The sequence below is a fragment of the Elephantulus edwardii genome, unplaced genomic scaffold (genome assembly GCF_000299155.1).
Source record: "Elephantulus edwardii isolate Elephantulus edwardi_28Jun2011 unplaced genomic scaffold, EleEdw1.0 scaffold00278, whole genome shotgun sequence".
NCBI classification, from domain to species: Eukaryota; Metazoa; Chordata; class Mammalia; order Macroscelidea; family Macroscelididae; genus Elephantulus; species Elephantulus edwardii.
The window spans coordinates 2,593,181-2,611,954 of record NW_006400028.1 but is presented as its reverse complement, the minus strand read 5'-3'; the positions used below and the strand labels follow the sequence as shown (position 1 = coordinate 2,611,954).

Below are 18,774 nucleotides of genomic sequence, written 5' to 3'. Positions count from 1 at the left end.
CGGTGCGGTTGGCGCAGGATAGAGCAGGGTTTAGGGCTGTTGTGCATAGGGTCGCTATGAGTCGGAAACGACTCGACGGCACATAACAACAACAACAATTGTCAGTTTGATCCCATTGAGATAATTCTTTAAAAAACATGTTATTCAAGGTAAAATATTCTTTAATAGGCTAACCCAGAGTGCTGAAGAGCAATGCTGTCAGGCTGGAGACTAAGGTGCACCTGATCCAGGCCATAGTCTTCACAATTACTTGCTATGCATCAGAGACAATGACTAAGCATGACAGAAGAAGAATTAATTCCTTTGAGTTGTGCTGGGGAAGAATATTGAACATACCAGGAACCAAGGGAACTAACAAGTCTGTCCTGGAGAAGGTGAAGCCAAGTTGCTCTTTGGAAGCAAAGATTTTGAAGCTCTGTCTCACATACTTTGGGCATGTTGCCAGGAGGGACCAGTCATTTGAGAAGGGGATCATGCTTAGAAGGGTAGAAGGACTAGCAGGAGAAGATGATGCAGGATGAGATGTATTGACACAGTCACTGGGACAGTGAGCTTAAGGTGTGTCAGAGGCAGTAAGACTGGCTCAGGACAGGGCAGGTTTCAGAGCTGATGATGCAGGATGAGATGTATTGACACAGTCACTGGGACAGTGAGGTTAAGGTGTGTCAGAGGCAGTCAGACTGGCCCAGGGCAGGCTTCAGAGCTATTGTGCATTGATCACTGTGTCACAGACGACTCAACGGCACATAACTATCACCCCCATTGTTTGGTTTAAAGATGACTTCAGGGGATATTTTTGGGTTAAGGTTTAAAGATTATCTGAGGGCAATAGGTTTAGGGTTTGTCCAGTGAGATTGACTCCAGAAACTCTGGATTCTGTACAAACTTGGAATTATGTCCTGCATTTCCCTCCTTTTAAATCAGGATTCTCCTATAGGACCTAATAAAAAATGGTTACCAAGCACCATTGAGTTCAAGTCTCATGGCAAAGGAGGCATTTATTCACAGAAGCAATTAGGCACATGGTTAAACCCTTATAATTTCATGTTTACACTTTCCCAAAAAGCCTTTGAATGGTCTTAGTTTCTATCTGGCTCTTATAAAATATGTTTGCCACACTACTATCAGAGAGCTTTATCTAGGATGTTGTTGTTATATGTGCCATGACCCTACACACAACATCCCTAAACCATGCTCTATCCTTTTCCAATCTTATTGTCTCCAACACACCTATACCCCTTCCCCCAGTGACTGAATCAATCCATGTCACCGAGGGTCTCCTCTCCTTTGCTATCTCTCCACCCTCCCAAGTATGATGCCCCTCTCCAAGGACTGATCCTGCCTTGCAACATGTCCAGACTATGTCAGACGAAGCTTCAAAATCCTTGCCTCCTAGGAGCAGCCTGGCTTTACCCTCTCCAGGCCGAAATGATTTGTTCTTTTAGCAGTCCATGTTATATTCAGTATGCTTCTCCAGCCCCACAACTCAAAGGCATCAACACTCCTTCTATCCTCCTTAGTCATTGTCCAGCTCTCTGATGCATAACAAGTAATTGCAGACTGTATCAGTCACACCTTAGTCTCCAGACTGACTTTGTTGCTCTTCAGTACTTTGGAGAGGTCTCTGACAGCACTTTCCCAAAGCAATTTCTTTTAATTTCCTGGCTGCTGGTACCAAGAAGTGTTGATTTGTAGAGCCAACCAAACTGAAGCTGTCAACAATTTCAATCTCTTCTCCATCTATCATGATGCTGCCAATCAGCCCAGTGGTGAGAATCTTTGTTTTTTTGATGTTGAGCTTCAGTCCATATTGAAAGCTGCAGTCCTTGACCTTCTGCAGCAAGTGCTTCAGGTCCTCCTGATTCAGCAAGCATGGTTGTGTCATCTGTATAACGAAGATTGTTGATGAGTCTACCTTCAATCCTGATGCCACACTTCTAATCATAGAGTTCAGCCTCCTGGATAATCTGTTCCACCTATAGATTGAAAAGATATGGAGATAGGACACATCCTTGACGCACACCCTTCTTGATGTTGAACCATGCAGTGTTTCCTTGCTCTGTTCTGACGACTGCCTTCTGGTCCAAGTATAGGTTTTGCATAAGCACAATCAAGTGTTCTGGGATTTCCATTTTTCTCAGAGTCAGCCACAGGTTGTTGCGATCCAGACAGTCCAATGCCTTTGCATAGTCAATGAAACACAGACATTTCTCTGGTACTCTCTGCTTTCAACCAAGATCCATCTGACATTAGCTAGAGTATCTCTAGTGCCATGGCCTCTTCTAAACCCAGCCTGCACTTCTGGCAGTTCTCTGTTGATGTTTTGTTCCAGTCATTTTTGGATAATTTTCAGCAGAATCTTGCTTGCATGTGATATCAATGATACTGTTCAATAATTTCTACACTGTCAGATCACCTTTGTTTGAAATGGGAACAAATACAGCTCTCTTCCAGTCAATTGGCCAAGTTGTTGTCTTCCAGATTTCTTTACATAACTTGGTGAGCACAGGAAAGGCAGCATCTGTTTGCTGAAATAATGCCAATCAGTATGCCATCAATTCCTGGGGTCTTGATTTTTGCCAGTTCTTTCAGAGCAGCTTGAACGTCTTCCTTCATCACCACAGGCTCTTGCTCATATGTTGTTTCATGAAATTCATCTGTGTCCACCAGTTCCTTTTGGTACAATGACTCTGTCATCTTCTTTTAATGCTTCCTCGATCATTTAATATTCTGCTCAAATCATCCTAGCTTTATTAAAAAATTTACGTTTAGGACTGCTTATTAAGTTCTCTCCATTTAAGATCCCCTTTGAAGCTCAACCATATATAGCAATTAATATTTTCTGCTGGTTAGTCCAGGCTTATTAGCATGACATATGAGTTTGTTATGATTGGCTCATCTTATGCTCCTCCCTCATCCTTTATGTTCTAGTAACATCAAATACTGTACTGTCATACCATGCTGCTACTTGCTTCCAGCCTATTCATGCTTTCTCCATGAGTATAATTCTCTCTCTCCCTGTACTTCTCATATTTTTCAGAAATATTTCTCTCACCTTACACCCTCCCATTATGGGTCAAGTGCTTGTAAAAGTCACCATTTTCCCCTTAAAAGAAAAAAAAAAGTAAAAAGCTAATTGTGATATAAATGGTGTAGTATTTGTGCAAATAATGGGCTCAAAGTTGGGAAGGGCATACACCAGGGATGTGTCCTGTCTCCATACCTTTTCAACTTGTATGCAGAACAGATTATCCAGGAGACTGGGCTCTATGAGGAGAAGTGTGGTGTCAGGATTGGTGGAAGATCTATTAACAGTCTGCGTTATGCAGACTACACAACCCTGCTTGCTGAAACTGAGGACCTGAAGTGCTTGCTGCAGAGTGTCAAGGACTGCAGCCTTCAATATGCATTGAGGCTCAATGTCAAGAAGACAAAGATTCTCATCAGTGGACCGATTGGCAGCATCAAGATGGATGGTGAAGAGATTGCGATTGTTCACAGCTTTAATTGGCTTGGCTCCACAGTCAACACTCTTGGCACCAGCAGCCAGGAAATGAAAAGACATATTTCCCCGGGAAAGTCTGCTGTTAGGGACCTTTCCAAAGTACTGAATGAAGAGCAATGGTGTCTCTCTGGATGCTAAGGTGCATCTGATACAGGCCATGGTCTTTGCAATCCCTTGTTATGCATCAGAGAGTTGGACAATGACTAGGGAGGATAGAAGGAGAATAGATCCCATTGAGCTTTGGTGTTGGAGAAGAGTATTGAGGGTACCATGGACTGCTAGGAAAACAAACAGATTCATCCTGGAGAGGGTTAAACCAGGCGGTTCCTTGGAGGCAAGGATTCTGAGGCTTCGTCTGACATACTCTGGTCATGTTGTAAAGAGAGACTGGTCCTTGGAGAGGGACATCATGCTTGGGAGGGTGAAGGGCAGGTGCAGGAGGGGAAGGACCTCTATGAGGTGGATTGACTCAGTGACTGGGGTAATTGGGATGGGTGTATCGGAGACAGTGTGACTGACACAGGACAGAGCAGAGTTTAGGGCTGTTGTACATAGGGTCGCTATGAGTTGCAAGCAAGTCGACAGCACATAACAACAACAACAACAACAATGGGCTCAAGCCCAAGTGATTGTGAAAATGACCAGGACCAAACAGTGTTTTATTTTTTCTGAAATATAATGGTGTTTATTCAAACTATATTAAAAGAAATCAACCATGTAAATCACAGACAGTGTTTTATGATGTTATACCTGGGGTCACAGTTAGTTGGAGCTGACTTAATGACTCCTAAAACCTATCTTTGTTATTGATATGTGCTGTGGAGTGTCAAAACCAACTCATAGATAGCTGACTCAATAGGTTTTCGGAGGTCATAAATTGCATGGGTGGAGATGTCCAGCTTTTCGCCACAGAGCAGCTGTGGATTCAAACCATTTTCCTTGGGTTTGCAGCTCAGCTCTATCACTAGGCCACTGGAGCCCCTGTATCCTTTCTCTATACCTATTTAACTTGAATGCTGAGCAAATCATTCAAGAAGCTGGACTTTATGAAGAAGAATGTGGCAAGATTGGTGGAAGACTCATCCACAGCCTATATTATGCAGATGACTGTTTTATGCTTGCTGAAAGTGAGGAAGACTTGAAACACTTGCTTCAGAAGATCAGACTACAAACATGCCTTCTTTGTTTTGGGGTACTTTGTAGGGACTTAATTAAGTGCTGGAACTTCAGTTTCACTAATTATTTCTTCTAGTGTAGTTTCTGTTTCAGGTTTGGCTGCAAGTACAGCATTTTCGATGTCATTTTGTTGGGAAGCAACTTCTATATCAGAAGATAGCTGGGTATCTGAACACATGCTGATAGTTCTATGCCTCTGATGCTGTTGTCTGATCTGAGTCCTACTCTAAGGAAAACTTTTTCTGTTTAGTTCTGTTCAATTTGGCAGGGGTTGGTTTGCTAGCAGTTTCTTTTGCTTGTTCCTGTCATCCAGCACTTTACATATGTCCTTCTACTGCCTTCTGGAGGAAGCTCTGGTGGCCTACTGGCTAAGGAGTTGTACTTTAACCCAAAGGCACACAAGCAGTTCTTATCTACCAGCTGCTCTGTGAGGGAAAGACAGGCAGTCTCCTCATATAATGTACAGTCTCTGAAAATCTACTGGAGGGTAAGCTATGAGTCAGATACTTGAGTTGTTTGACTTGTCAGTTCTGACTCAAAGGCACTTAGCACCACTGCCTTATCTAGCCTCCATAGTTTCTGACAAGAAATTGCTGTTATCAGGATCTCTTGTGCATTAAAAACTATTTCTTTCCACTTTGAATATTCTTTTCATCCTCCAATAAATTGACCATCAGGTGTCTCAATGTAGCCAGTTTCTTGCATGGGTACATTCATGGTTTTTGTTAGATTTGAGACCTTTTTTGGCCATTATTTCCTTCAAGTACTTTTCCTTCCCCTTCTTCATCTCCCACAGGTCTCTTGGGTTATGTTCACTTTTCGCCATTCTTTTTCCTTTCTTTTATTCAGATAGGATCCTTTCCATTGTCTTAACTCATACTTTGCCAGTTCTTCCTTCTGGCTGTTCAAATCTGCTGCAGAAGTCTTCTAATGAATTCTAAAGTTCAACTACTAAACATTTCAATACCAGAATTTTCTTTTCATTGACATTTGTTATTTCTTCATACAGCAGTTACCTGACGTCTTTTAATGAATGCATTGTCAATGGCTTAATTTAGCTCACTGAACATATGTAAGACAGTTGATAAGTCTTTTAACTTGTAATTCCAATTTTAGGCTTCCTTAGTTTCTGTCATTTCTCATCCCTACCCCTTGTGAATGAACCATGCTTTCTAGTGTTTGTTTGCATAAGCTCTGCACATTTTTATTGAGAACTCGGCAATTTGATTGTTATGGTAATTCTAGAAATTAGATTCTTCCCTTCTCAGAGATTGCTTTAGTTCTTTTTGAGGGCTGCAGCCATCCATATGTATAGTGATTTTTCCAAACAATTTTCCAACATTTTTATTTCTGGTTGTTGCATGTTCCATTATCTCTGTGGCCAGTTAGCAGATGGAGATTTTAATAAATTCTGGGTTCCACCACCCCCCCCAGAAAAAATAAATAGTGGTGTTTGATAAGTGCCATCAAGTCTTGTACAACTCACAGTGACCCTAAGAACAATAGATCTGAACCTAGAATTCTTGCCTGCCACGTAGGAAGCCCATGTTCAATTCCTGGTCAGTGCAGAAAAAAGAGCTACAGCTATTTAAATATTCTAATAGATGGTTCTAGGGAAGTCATTGTTGAGCAACAGGCCAAAACAAATTGTGTAACAGACTGGCCAAAGAGCATACAGCCCTCAATTTTCTGAGGAAAAAGGGTCTGCTGTCCAAGTTGGTCCCTAGCAGTCATTTTTTAGAAAGCAGACCAACATCTCTGTAGGCATGGTGGGCTGAGGAATGGGGATGGTCTACACAGGCCATTCTCTTATAGGACTCCAGCAGCTCCTCACGTGTCTAAGGGTCAGATCATCTAGAGTTCTGAATTTTCATTTCTCCCTAGCTTACTAGTTTCATTGGAAAGAGCAACCCATACAGCTTCCTATTCTGTCATTTCCCATGGTGTCACTCACTTCAGTCTTTTACATTTACTAGATTTATTCCTGGGTACCCCAAATTTTATAACTACCCTAAAAAGAATATTTTCTATTGTTCATGTTGGCATATAGAAATGTAATTTATTTTTTAATTTGATCAAGATCCTGAAATTGTACTTTTGCATATAGAGGCTTTTGGATTTCATGCAGAAATTGCTGTCTACAAAAGTTGCAGTTTTGCTTCTTTCCCACTCTTCCTCACCTTGCTGTGCCTGATCAGTTTATCTGCCCTGGTCTAGACTTATGCTTCTTGAATTGGTATATTTAAATCTTTCATTTTAGAAGATTCTCTATTCAAATATTGTCTTAACTTTTTCTCTTTTGAATGACAGACATATTTGGCGATACTATTCTATACTTAAAAAGCACATTGCCATGGGAAAGTCTGCTGTTAGGGACCTCTCCAAAGTACTGAAGAGCAATGGTGTCTCTCTGGAGACTAAGGTGCATCTGATACAGGCCATGGTCTTCGCAGTCACTTGTTATGCATCAGAGAGTTGGACAATGACTAAGGAGGATAGAAGGAGAATTGATGCCTTTGAGCTGTGGTGCTGGAGAAGAGGATTGAGAATACCATGGACTGCTAGGAAAACAAACAGATTTGTCTAGGAAAACAAACAGATTTGTCCTGGAAAGGGTTAAACCGGGTGGCTCCTTGGAGGCAAGGATTCTGAGGCTCCGTCTAACATACTTTGGACATGTTGTGAGGAGAGACCGGACCTTAGAGAGGGACATCATGCTTGGGAGGGTGGAGGGTTAGGGTTAAATTTTACTATTCTTATTGGGGGAAATGCTGTCTCATAGTTGTTTTGATTTGCATTTCTCTTAGAGCTAGGGATTTTGAACATTTCTTCATGTGTTTGTTTGCCATCTGAATGTCTTCTTTGGTGAATGTCTGTTCCTATCCTGTGCCCATTTTTGGAATGTTTACCTTTACCTTGTGAAATTTTTAAACTCTATCTTTATTGGGTTTCTTTGTGTGTTTGGTAGCAGTGGTGGAAGTGACAACTGCTTGTTGTCTAAGGGATCATGCACATGTTCTCCAGAGCAGTCTCATAGATAATTGTTCTAAGGCCAATTTTTATGCAATTTTTATATGGAAGTGGATCAGCATTAGTGATGGTGTTTCGGCAATATAGTGTAAATTTAGGTTCTCAAACTCAAACAAATGGGAACAAGATTTGGAATTGACATATATCTCTCAAACAAGCCAAGGTAGCCAAACATTTTTTTTTGTCTATTTAGATAGGTGAGGCTGTTACTCTTAAGCAGCCCACTTCTAACCAGGGGTCTGGGTTCAGCTTCCTACATGAGGTCAGGGTAAAATCTCCTATTCTTAAAACCCAAACTCTTAGGGAATTCTGGTGGCCTAGTGATAAGAAACTGCACTGCAATCCCAGAGGTACACAGTTCGAATCCACCAGATGCTCTGCTGTAGAAGGAGGGACAATTTCCTCCTGTACCAGTCAGGTCTGATTTGACAGTACACACTCACACACACACACAAAAAAAACCAACCCCAAAGCCAAATTCTTAAATTATTATTCCCTATATTTCCTTCTTTGCCTTCTCACCTAAACGACTGCAAGCAACAGTAGTTTTCTCTCTTACTTGCTCTCAAATCCATTGTCTTTGTATCCCTTTCTTAGAAGCTCAAATACACACACACACACACACACACACACACAGTAGTTGTTATGTGCCGTCGAGTTGCTTGTGACTCATAGCGACCCTATGTACAACAGCCCTAAACTCTGCTCTGTCCTGTGCCAATCTCACTGTCTCCAATACACCCATCCTGATTACCCATCACTGAATCAATCTACCCCAGAGAGGGCCTTCCCCTCCTGCGCTGTCCATCCACCCTACTGAGCATGATGTCCCTCTCCAAGGACCAGTCCCTCCTTACAACATGTCCAAAGTATGCCAGACGAAGCCTCAGAATCCTTACCTCCAAGGAACCGCCTGGTTTAGCCCTCTCCAGGATGAATCTGTTTGTTTTCTTAGCAGTCCAGGGTACCCTCAATACTCTTCTCCAGCACCACAGCTCAAAGGCATCAATTCTCCTTCTATCCTCCTTAGTCATTGTCCAACTCTCTGATGCATAACAAGTGATTGCAAAGACCATGGCCTATATTAGACACACCTTAGTCTACAGAGAGACACCACTGCTCGTCAGAACTTCGGAAGGGTCCCTAACGGCAGACTTTCCCATGACAATACATCTTTTAATTTCCTGGCTACTGGTGCCAAGAGTGTTGACTGTGGAGCCAAGCCAATAAAAGCTGTGAACAATCTCAATCTCTTCACCACCCATCTTGATGCTGCCAATTGGTCCACTGGTGAGAATCTTTGTCTTCTTGACATTGAGCCTCAGTCCATACTGAAGGCTGCAGTCCTTGACCTTCTGCAGCAAGTGCATGAGGTCCTCCTCAGTTTCAGCAAGCAGGGTTGTGTCATCTGCGTAACGCAGATCGTTGATGAATCTTCCACCAATCCTGACCCTACATTTCTCCTCATAGAGCCCAGCCTCCCGGATAATCTGCTCTGCATACAGGTTGAAAAGATATAGAGACAGGACACATCCCTGGCATACACCCTTCCCAATTTTGAACCATGCAGTGTTTCCTTGCTCCATTCTGACCACTGCCTCTTGGTTCAAGTATAAGTTTCTCATTAGCATAATCAAGTGTTCTTTTTTTTTTTTTTTTTTTTTTGATCAAGTGTTCTGGGATTCCCATTCTTCTCAGAGTCAGCCACAGTTTGTTATGATCCACACAGTCAAACGCCTGCATAATCAATGAAACACAGACATTCCTCTGGTATACCCTGCTTTCAGCCAAGATTCATCTAACATCAGCTACAATATCCCTAGTACCACGACCTCTTCTAAACCCAGCCTGGACTTCTGGCAGTTCTCTGCCGATGTGCTGTTCCAGTCGTTTTTGGATAATCTTCAGTAGAATCTTGCTTGCATGTGAAATCAATTATATTGTTCTATAGTTTCCACACTCTGTTAGGTCACCTTTCTTTGGAATGGGAACAAATATAGATCTCTTCCAGTCAGTTGGCCAAGTGGTTGTTCTCCAGATTTCTTGGCACACAACTTGGTGAGCATGTCCAGGGCAGCATCTGTTAGCAGAAATATGTATATTGGTATACCATCTATTCCTGGGGCCTTATTTTTTGCTATTTCCTTCAAAGCAGCCTGAACTTCTTCCTTCATAACCATAGTCTCTTGCTCCTATGTTGTTTCATTAAATTCTTCTGTGTCTGCCAATTCCTTTTGATACAGTGACTCAGTATATTCTTTCCACCTTCTTTTAATACTTCCTGGATCTTTTCATTTTCTACCTAAAGCATCCTTGATTATAGCAACTCGAGGGGGTGTGTATGTATTTACATACATACATACATACATATCTACCTACCTATATATACACTTTGTTCACCATTTTTAGGTGTCTGTTTCAGGCCATTGTAATACAAATCAAGCTCTCTTTTCTAACATAGTGGCTCCATTCTATGTCTTCCTAGTTAATCTTTAACATCCTATTTCCACGTTTTATCTCCATCATGGAAAGAACAATTTACAGGGGTTTTTGGAGTATGATTTTTAATGAAAGTTTACAGAAAAGTTGGATTTTCATCCATTCATTCATTACTGCACATTTTCCTCCCTCTCCCCCCTCAGTTCACTAAAAAAACCAAAAAAGCATTCATTCATTCATTCATTGTTGCATAACTTCCTTCCTTCTCCCCACCCTTCTCCCAGTCCACTTTGCTATGCATCTCTTATTCTGGACTGTTGTCATAGAATGCCTAATCATGTATTCCTTTTAAACAGTTCTTTCCCTTATTTGTTCCAATTTGTTCATTACCCACCTTCTCTTTTCTCAGTTTCCCAACTCCCATGTCAGTCCTGCTTTATAACAGTGGTATTATACAGTATTTGTCCTTTTGTGACTGAGATATTTCACTCATAATGTCCTCCAATGCCATCCATGTTGTGTAATATTTTGAGTTCCTTATTTATCAGTGCTGTGTAGTATTCCATTTTGTGAAGAAACCAGTTTTAATTTTCATTCATTTGTTGATGGGCACATGGATTGCTTCCATCTTTTGCACTGTGAATAGCATAGCAAGAAACATGGGTATGAGGCTCCGTCTGACTTACTTAGGACATGTTGTGAGGAGAGACCGGTCCTTAGAGAGGGACATCATGCTTGGGAGGGTGGGGGGACAGTGCAGGAGAGGAAGGCCCTCTATGAGGTGGATTGATTCAGTGACTGGGATAATTGGGATGGGAGTGTCGGAGACAGTGCGATTGGCATAGGACAGAGCGGAGTTTAGGGCTGTTGTACATAGGGTCGCTATGAGTCGCAGGTGACTCGACGGCACATAACATAACAACAATGCATAAATCTGTTACTTTGGAATATATTTCTACTAGTGGAATTGCTAGGTCAAATGGTATTTCTATTTCCAATTTCTGAGAAAGTGCTAGATCATCTTCTATAGTGGTTGTACCATTTTACATTCCCACCAGCAGTAATTAAGGGTTCCAATCTCTCCATAACCTCACCAACATTTGTTTGCTGCTGTGTTGAACTTTGCTATTATTGCTGGGGTGAGATGGTATCTTATAGTTGTTTTAACCGGTCTTAAAAATGGTACTGATTTTTTTCCTTCCCTTACTGGAGTTGAGACTTTTTTTAGAATAAAAGTACACTTTGTATATCTTTGTTTCTTCATATCCTACCACAATGTTTATCACAAAGTATGTACTCAATACTTAAAATGAAAATACCTCCACATAAATACTGGATCTAAAATCTGTAAAACAAAACACCCAACAAAACCAACCTGGCTTAAAATTGGGGTATTCCAGTGCCAGTGACAAAAAGGAAAAGGAGGATGGAGCCTCTGGGTTCAACCAGCCATCCCCACTGGACCCACCTGGGAGAACACTTTGCAGTCCAGAGGGGAGCAAATGACAGGAAAATATCTTCTAACAGAGCAAGAAGGCAAGCAGCTTTAACCCAAGACCACCAGTAAGGTGATAAAGCGTCCTCCCTTCCCCATTTTACATCTGTGCCCCTGTTGAGCATGAAGAAGCCAGGGAGTCGACATACAATTCCCAAATCAATAAGACAGTTGGTTTAATTACCATTGGAAAATGCTTGTCATTCCTCTGTAGGATCTGATCCCCTCTGGACCCTCATTATTTCCTTCACCTGCTCCCCCCACCGACCAAACTGTGCAGCTCTGCAACTGCATCCTGGCCCATCCTCACCCTTCTGCCCCCAACCCTCACCTCCTTGTACCCCCAATATGTTTTTCCCAATAAAAAAAAATTGGGGTATTGTTACTAAGTAAACTCACTGTGACTATGCAAAGGAATCTGACTGTGTAGATCACAACAAATGGCTAACTTTGTGAAGAATGTGAATCCTATACTTGGACCAGAAGGCAGTTGCCAGAATAGAGCAAGAAAACACTGTATGGTTTAAAATCAGGAAAGGTATATGCCAGGGATGCATCCTGACTCCATAACTTTTCAATCTATATGTGGAACAGATCATCTGGGAGGATGGATGTGGAATCAGGGTTGGAGGAAGACAAATCAACCACCAGGGTTATGCAGATGACACAACATTGCTTGCTGCAACTGAAGAGGACCCGAGGCATTTGCTGAAGGTGGTCAAGGACCGCAGCCTTCAATATGGATTGAAGGTCAGTATCAAGAAAACAAAGATTCTCACTCACCCGTTGGCTGACTGGCAGCACCATGGTCAATGGAGAAGAGACTGAGGTTAACAATTATAGCTTGCTCGGCTCCACAAGAAACACTCTTGGCACCAGCAGTCAGGAAATCGAAAGACGAATTACATTGGACACATGTGCTGTCAGGAACCTCTTCAGAGTACTGAGAAGCAATGATGTCAGTCTAGAGTCTAAAGTGCATGTAATTCAGGCCATGATTACTTGCTATGCATCAGAGAGCTGGACAATGACTAAGGATGATTCTAATAGGAATTGATGTCTTTTAAACAGATCTGTCCTGGAGAGGGTGAAATTGGGCTGCTCTTGGAGGCAAACATTTTGAAGCTCCATTTCACTTACTTTGAGCATATTGCCAGGAGGGCCCAGTCCTTGGAGAAGGACATCATGTTTGGAAGGATGAGAGACAGTGGAAAAGAGGAGGGCCCTGGATGAGATGGGTTAACTGTGTCTAGGATAATGGGGGGTCGATGTGTTTGAGACAATGAATTGGCTCAAGATAGAGCATGGTTCAGAGCTGCTGTACATAGGGTTGCAAGCATCTTGACAGCACTTAACAAGTAAACTCAGGATTATTCTGAACTATGATAATGTAAAAGACATGATATATAAAGGGTAACTTGCTTGTTTTTTTAAATAACCTGAGACCATTTTTCCTCACTGTGGCTGTGATGGTCACGACTGTGTGCCAGCCTGACTAAGCCATCATTCTCTGGTTTGGCAGTTATGCTGTAGTTATGTGATATGCAGTCATTCTCATGAGATCTGATACAGTGTAATAACATTGATAATGAGATCTACTATGAACAATCAGTCAAAAAGAAGTCTCCTGGAGAACGCAGCCTATATTGAAAATACAAGGACATTCTGGGAAAACTCTCAAGCTTGCTCATTCTAGTCCTGGTATCCAGCTCTCCTCATGACTTCTGGTTCTTAAGACTTCTGCCAGCAGCCTGCCACACTGCATGCTGATTTTGGCATTCATTCCTTCTGCAGCCTGCTGTCTGACCTGCCGCTATTCGAGTTAGGAGAAGCCTCAGCCTGACACTGACTCATTGACTTGAGACTTACCAGTCTTGACAGCCATAGTCTTGAAATATATCATTATATATTATACATACATAAATAAATTTCATTAGCTGGTTGGTTTTCTCTCTAGAAAACTCAGCACGAGACAGTGGAAGACAGTTTTTTCAGGGATGGCTGCAAAAATTCTCCCATTTCTGAGGTTCTTCTACAGTGACTTTGCCATTCTATCAAGAAGTAGCATCTATCTTGCCAATCCCTTGGATATGGTCAGCTCCTCTGACCCCTCTGATCAACAGAATATAGTGGAAATGGTATGTGCCAGTTCTAGATGACACTCATAAATGGCTTGGCAGCTCCTACTGTTTCTTGGAACCCAGACACCATGCTGTATAAAGTCCAAGACACATGCAGAGACTGTGTACCACATTTGGCTTGGACTGAGCTCTTAGGGAACAGCTAACATCAACTGCTAGTCAAGTGAATGATTCCAGACATCCAGGTAACCTGAGCCTTCAAATGATTCTATTCCTGCTGCTATCTGATCAGCTACATGAAAGAACACTGGGTACAGCCAACCAAAGCATGAGAAATAATTAACTGTTCTCTTTAAATTTTACAGTTTGGAGACGTTTCACATAGTAATGTTGTTGTTATGTGCTGTTGGGTTGCCTACGACTCATAGTAACCATATGTACAACAGCCCTGAACCCTGCTCTATACTGTGCCAATCTCACTGTCTCTGACACATCTACTCCCATTACCCCAGTCACTGAATCAATCCAGCTCAAGGGTCTTCCTCTCTTGTGCTGTCTCTTCACCCTCCCAAGTATGATGTCCCTCTCCAAGGACTGGTCCCTCCTTGCAACATATCCAAAGTTATGTCCGACGAAGCTTCAGAGTCCTTGCCTCCAAGGAGCAGCCTGGTTTTACCCTCTCCAGGCCGAACCTGTTTGTTCTCCTAGCAGTCCATGGTATATTTAATACTCTTCACCAATACTACAGCTCAAAGGCATCAAATCACCTTCTATCATGCCTAGTCATTGTCCAGCTCTCTTGATGCATAGCAAGTGATTGCAAAGACCAAGGCCATATCAGGTGTACCTTAGTCTCCAGAGAGACACCATTACTCTTCAGTACTTTGGAGAGGTCTCTGACAGCCGACTTTCCCATCTCAATACATCTTTTAATTTCCTGGCTGCTAGTGCCAAGAGTGTTGACTGTGGAGCTAAGCAAATTAAGCTGATAACAACTCAATCTTTTCACCACCTATCACGAAGGTGCCTATCGGCCCAATGGTGAGAAAGTTTGTTTACTTGATATTGAGCTTCAATTCATATTGAGGCTGTAATAGATAATTAAAATAATAAGTTATAGAATGTAGAAACAGTACTTACTTTTTATCAGTGTTGGCACTGATAAATAAATAATTTCATGAAACAAGAAAAATTCTGTATTCATCAGGAGAGTGGTAATGCTTTTATTCACATAGAAATTTTAGTTTTCTGGTAGGGAGTATGAATCTGCATCTGAATAGCATGCACTCCACTGATTTGGGTCCTTCTGCTCAGGTAAGACACCCTTCCAGGCCATCTATAAAAATGGCCTGAGAACTGTCTTGTATCCCAATAACAATATTGTCTTCCAGCTTTGTATTAGAATCCCCCAGCATCTTATTTCTTACCCAACTCAAAGACTATATTCCTGTAATTGACCCATCCTATTTCTCACCCCAACTCCAAGACCCTATATTCCTATAACTTAACCTTTTCTCAGTTCACCCTTCTAAGGCAAACTAGTTTATGCCTACTTCCTTATTATGATGTCTTTCGAAGTTATATGGTACACTATTTTCTCACTTACAGACTAAGTTCCAAAGAACAGGTTGTTATACAGAAATTGGTGTTAAGCAAAAACAGATGACAAATCAAATCACAAAAATCAAAGTTCTATCATTACATAATTGCCGAGTTACATCTGCTAAAACCGGAGATGCATGGCTCAGCCAAGGTGACACATAACCTTAGCCATAGAAGCCAGAGTAACTCTTATCACACACCTTAGTATTCGTTACTACTAAAAATACATTAATGACAAAAACAGTAAAATAAGATTTTTTTTCTTCTCCATAGTCAACAGTCTTGGCACCAGCAGCCAGGAAATTAAAAGGCGCATTGCCATGGGAAAGTCTGCTGTTAGGGACCTCTCCAAAGTGCTGAAGAGCACTGGTGTCTCTCTGGAGACTAAGGTACGTCTGATACAGGCCATGGTCTTCGCAATCACCTGTTATGCATCAGAGAGTTGGACAATGACCAAGGAGGATAGAAGGAGAATTGATGCCTTTGAGCTGTGGTGCTGGAGAAGAGTATTGAGAATACCATGGACTGCTAGGAAAACAAACAGATTTGTCCTGGAGAGGGTTAAACCGGGTGGCTCCTTGGAGGCAAGGATTCTGAGGCTCCGTCTAACTTACTTTGGACATGTTGTGAGGAGAGACCGGTCCTTAGAGAGGGACATCATGCTTGGGAGGGTGGAGGGACGGCGCAGGAGAGGAAGGCCCTCTATGAGGTGGATTGATTCAGTGACTGGGATAATTGGGATGGGAGTGTCAGAGACAGTGCGACTGGCACAGGACAGAGCGGAGTTTAGGGCTGTTGTACATAGGGTCGCTATGAGTTGCAGGCGACTCGACGGCACATAACAACAACAACAAATATGAAATGGAAGATAACAAGCTAGTTGGTGAGTGAAGAAAGTGTACAGTGGTTAAAAAATACTGGATTGGAATCGCTACTAGCTGTTTGACTGGACAAGTTAACCATTTTTTGCATGAATTTTATCATCTATAATGTGCTTAATCCAGTACATGTATTAAGAACCATCTAAGTATTAGCTATTATTATATCTCTTATTTCCATTTTTTTGGGTCACATTAGCTGGGCTGAACATCTCAAGTTATATTAATGAATTCATTTGTCACATCTCATAAAGCTAAGTATATATTTCAGCTGTCTTTCAAAAGCACTTTTATCATATTACAGTGATTAGTCTACTTAACAGGGTGGCAAGATGAAGGCTTTAATCCAAGACTTTAGGAGCTCAAAGACCTAGGAGTAAGGCAGGCAGTTCAAATCCACCTGTCGAGTACTACTCAAAATGACCCTATGAACATACAGACAAGAACCCTATCCTGTCCTTTGCCATCCTCATCATCTCCGACACATTTGAGCCATGGTATTCATTCATTTTGTTGGGGGCCTTCCTCTCTTTCACTGAACCTCCCAAGCATGTCCCTTTGAAGGAATAGACACTTTTATCAACATGTCCAAAGTGAGAAAGAGGCAAGGCTTCACCATCTTTGCCTCCAAAGGGCACTCTGACTGTACTTTTTCTTTAAGACATAATCTGTTCTTTTAGCAGTCCATGAAATATAGACAATCTCCTCACTAAAAACTTGCTGGAAAGTCAGCTACTAGTTCCAACTCAAAGGCAATGAGCTTTTTCAAATCTTCCTGGCAGAGATCTGAGAAAATGACTATCAAAGACTTTTGGAATTTTCCCAAGCCTTTAAAAAAATCTAGTAATTCATTAATTTATTTCGTAGAGCCAGTATCACTATAGTATCAAGCAACATCAAGTGAGTATCTTATTCTTCAAACAATACCTACTTTTTCTAATTTTTATACATTTGATGCTATAATGTATTTTATGTCTTAAAGTACACAAAGTATATGGAAATATTTTGACAATCTATATATTCACTACCTAGGATGCCCTTTCTGTTAGTCTGCGTGTGTTCTGTTGTGCATAGGGTTTTCAGAGGCCTGCTATTTCAGAAGTGGATGGCCAGTCCTTCTTCCTAGTCTGTCTTAATGTGAATGTTCAGATTTAGAGGAGTATCTGCCAGACAAGCAATTTATGGAGCAGTGAAATGTAAATTCCTCATGGTGGAGTTAACCATTAGTTACAGTGTTGTCCCTGCCCTTAGCCCAGTGCCTTGACCCACTTATTTCCCAGCTCCACCCTCCACCAGGATATTCCTTCACTTCTACCAAATCCCTTCAGAATTTGTCTTCCATTGTCCAACCCTTGATCTGACAGCTTGTATCTGAAGCTTTCTTGGCTTCTGTGCCGTTATAAGCAGACACTTGTGATTGGAACAAGGAATGTGAGAACCATGAATGTAGGAAAATTAGAAACTGTTAAGAAAGAAATGGAATGCATAAATATTGACATACTAGGCATTAAAGAGATGAGATGGACCAGCATGGGGCATTTTGAGTCAGATGATCATATATTACTCCGGAGATGAAAAGGTAAGAAAAAAATGGGGTTGCTTTCATAGTTAAAAAAGTAATTTCTAGATCCATCTTGAAGTACAACATTGTGAGTGACAGGATTATATCCACACGCTTACAAGTAAGTCCAGTGAATACCACTATCATTGAGATATATGCACAAACAACCAGAGCCAAAGAAGAAGAAATAGATGATTTCTACCAACTTTTACAGTTGGAGATAGATCAAACGTGCAATCAAGATGCATTGATAATAATCGATGACTGCAACGCAAAAGTTGAGAACAGAGAAGAACCAGTAGTTGGAAAACATGGACTTGGTGACAGAAATGAAGCTGGGGATAGAATGATTGAATTTTGTACAGTCAATGACTTATTCATTGCAAATAGGTTTTATAAGAAACATAAGCACAGGTTATACAAATGGGTTTCACCTGATGGTATGCAGAGGAATCAGATAGATTACATCTGTGGAAAAAAACGCTGGAGAAGCTCAATATCAGCTGTGAAAACTAGGCCAGGAGCTGATTGTGGAACAGACCACCAACTACTATGCAAGTTCAAGCTGAAGCTGAGGAAAATTAAACTGAATCCACAGGAGCCAAAATATGACTTTGAGTTCATCCCACCTTAATTTCAGAATCATCTCAGGAACAGGTTTGAGGCCTTAAACACTAATGAGCAAAGACCAGATGAGTTGTGGGAGGATGTCAAATGTCTCATCCAGGAAGAGTGCAAACGGTCATTACATAGACAAAAGAGGAAGAAAAGACCAAAACGATGTCCAAAGAAACTCTGAAGATTGCACTGGAGCATAGAGAAGACAAAGCACAAGGAAGAATTTAAGATACTAAAGAGCTGAATAGACGATTCCAAAAGGCAGCACGGGATGAAAAAGCAAAATATTACAATGAAATGTGCAAGGAGCTAGAGTTGGAAAATCAAAAGGGGCGAACTCGTTCAGCATTTCTTAAGCTCAAGGAACTGAAGAACAAATTCAAACCTCG

At 41.5% G+C, this 18,774-nt stretch overlaps 1 pseudogene; it reads right to left on the bottom strand.

Moving 5' to 3' along the window:
- Positions 1-13,530, bottom strand: part of LOC102861294 — a 17,490-nt pseudogene extending 3,960 nt beyond the window's left edge.
- Between the last annotated feature and the right edge of the window lie 5,244 nt (positions 13,531-18,774).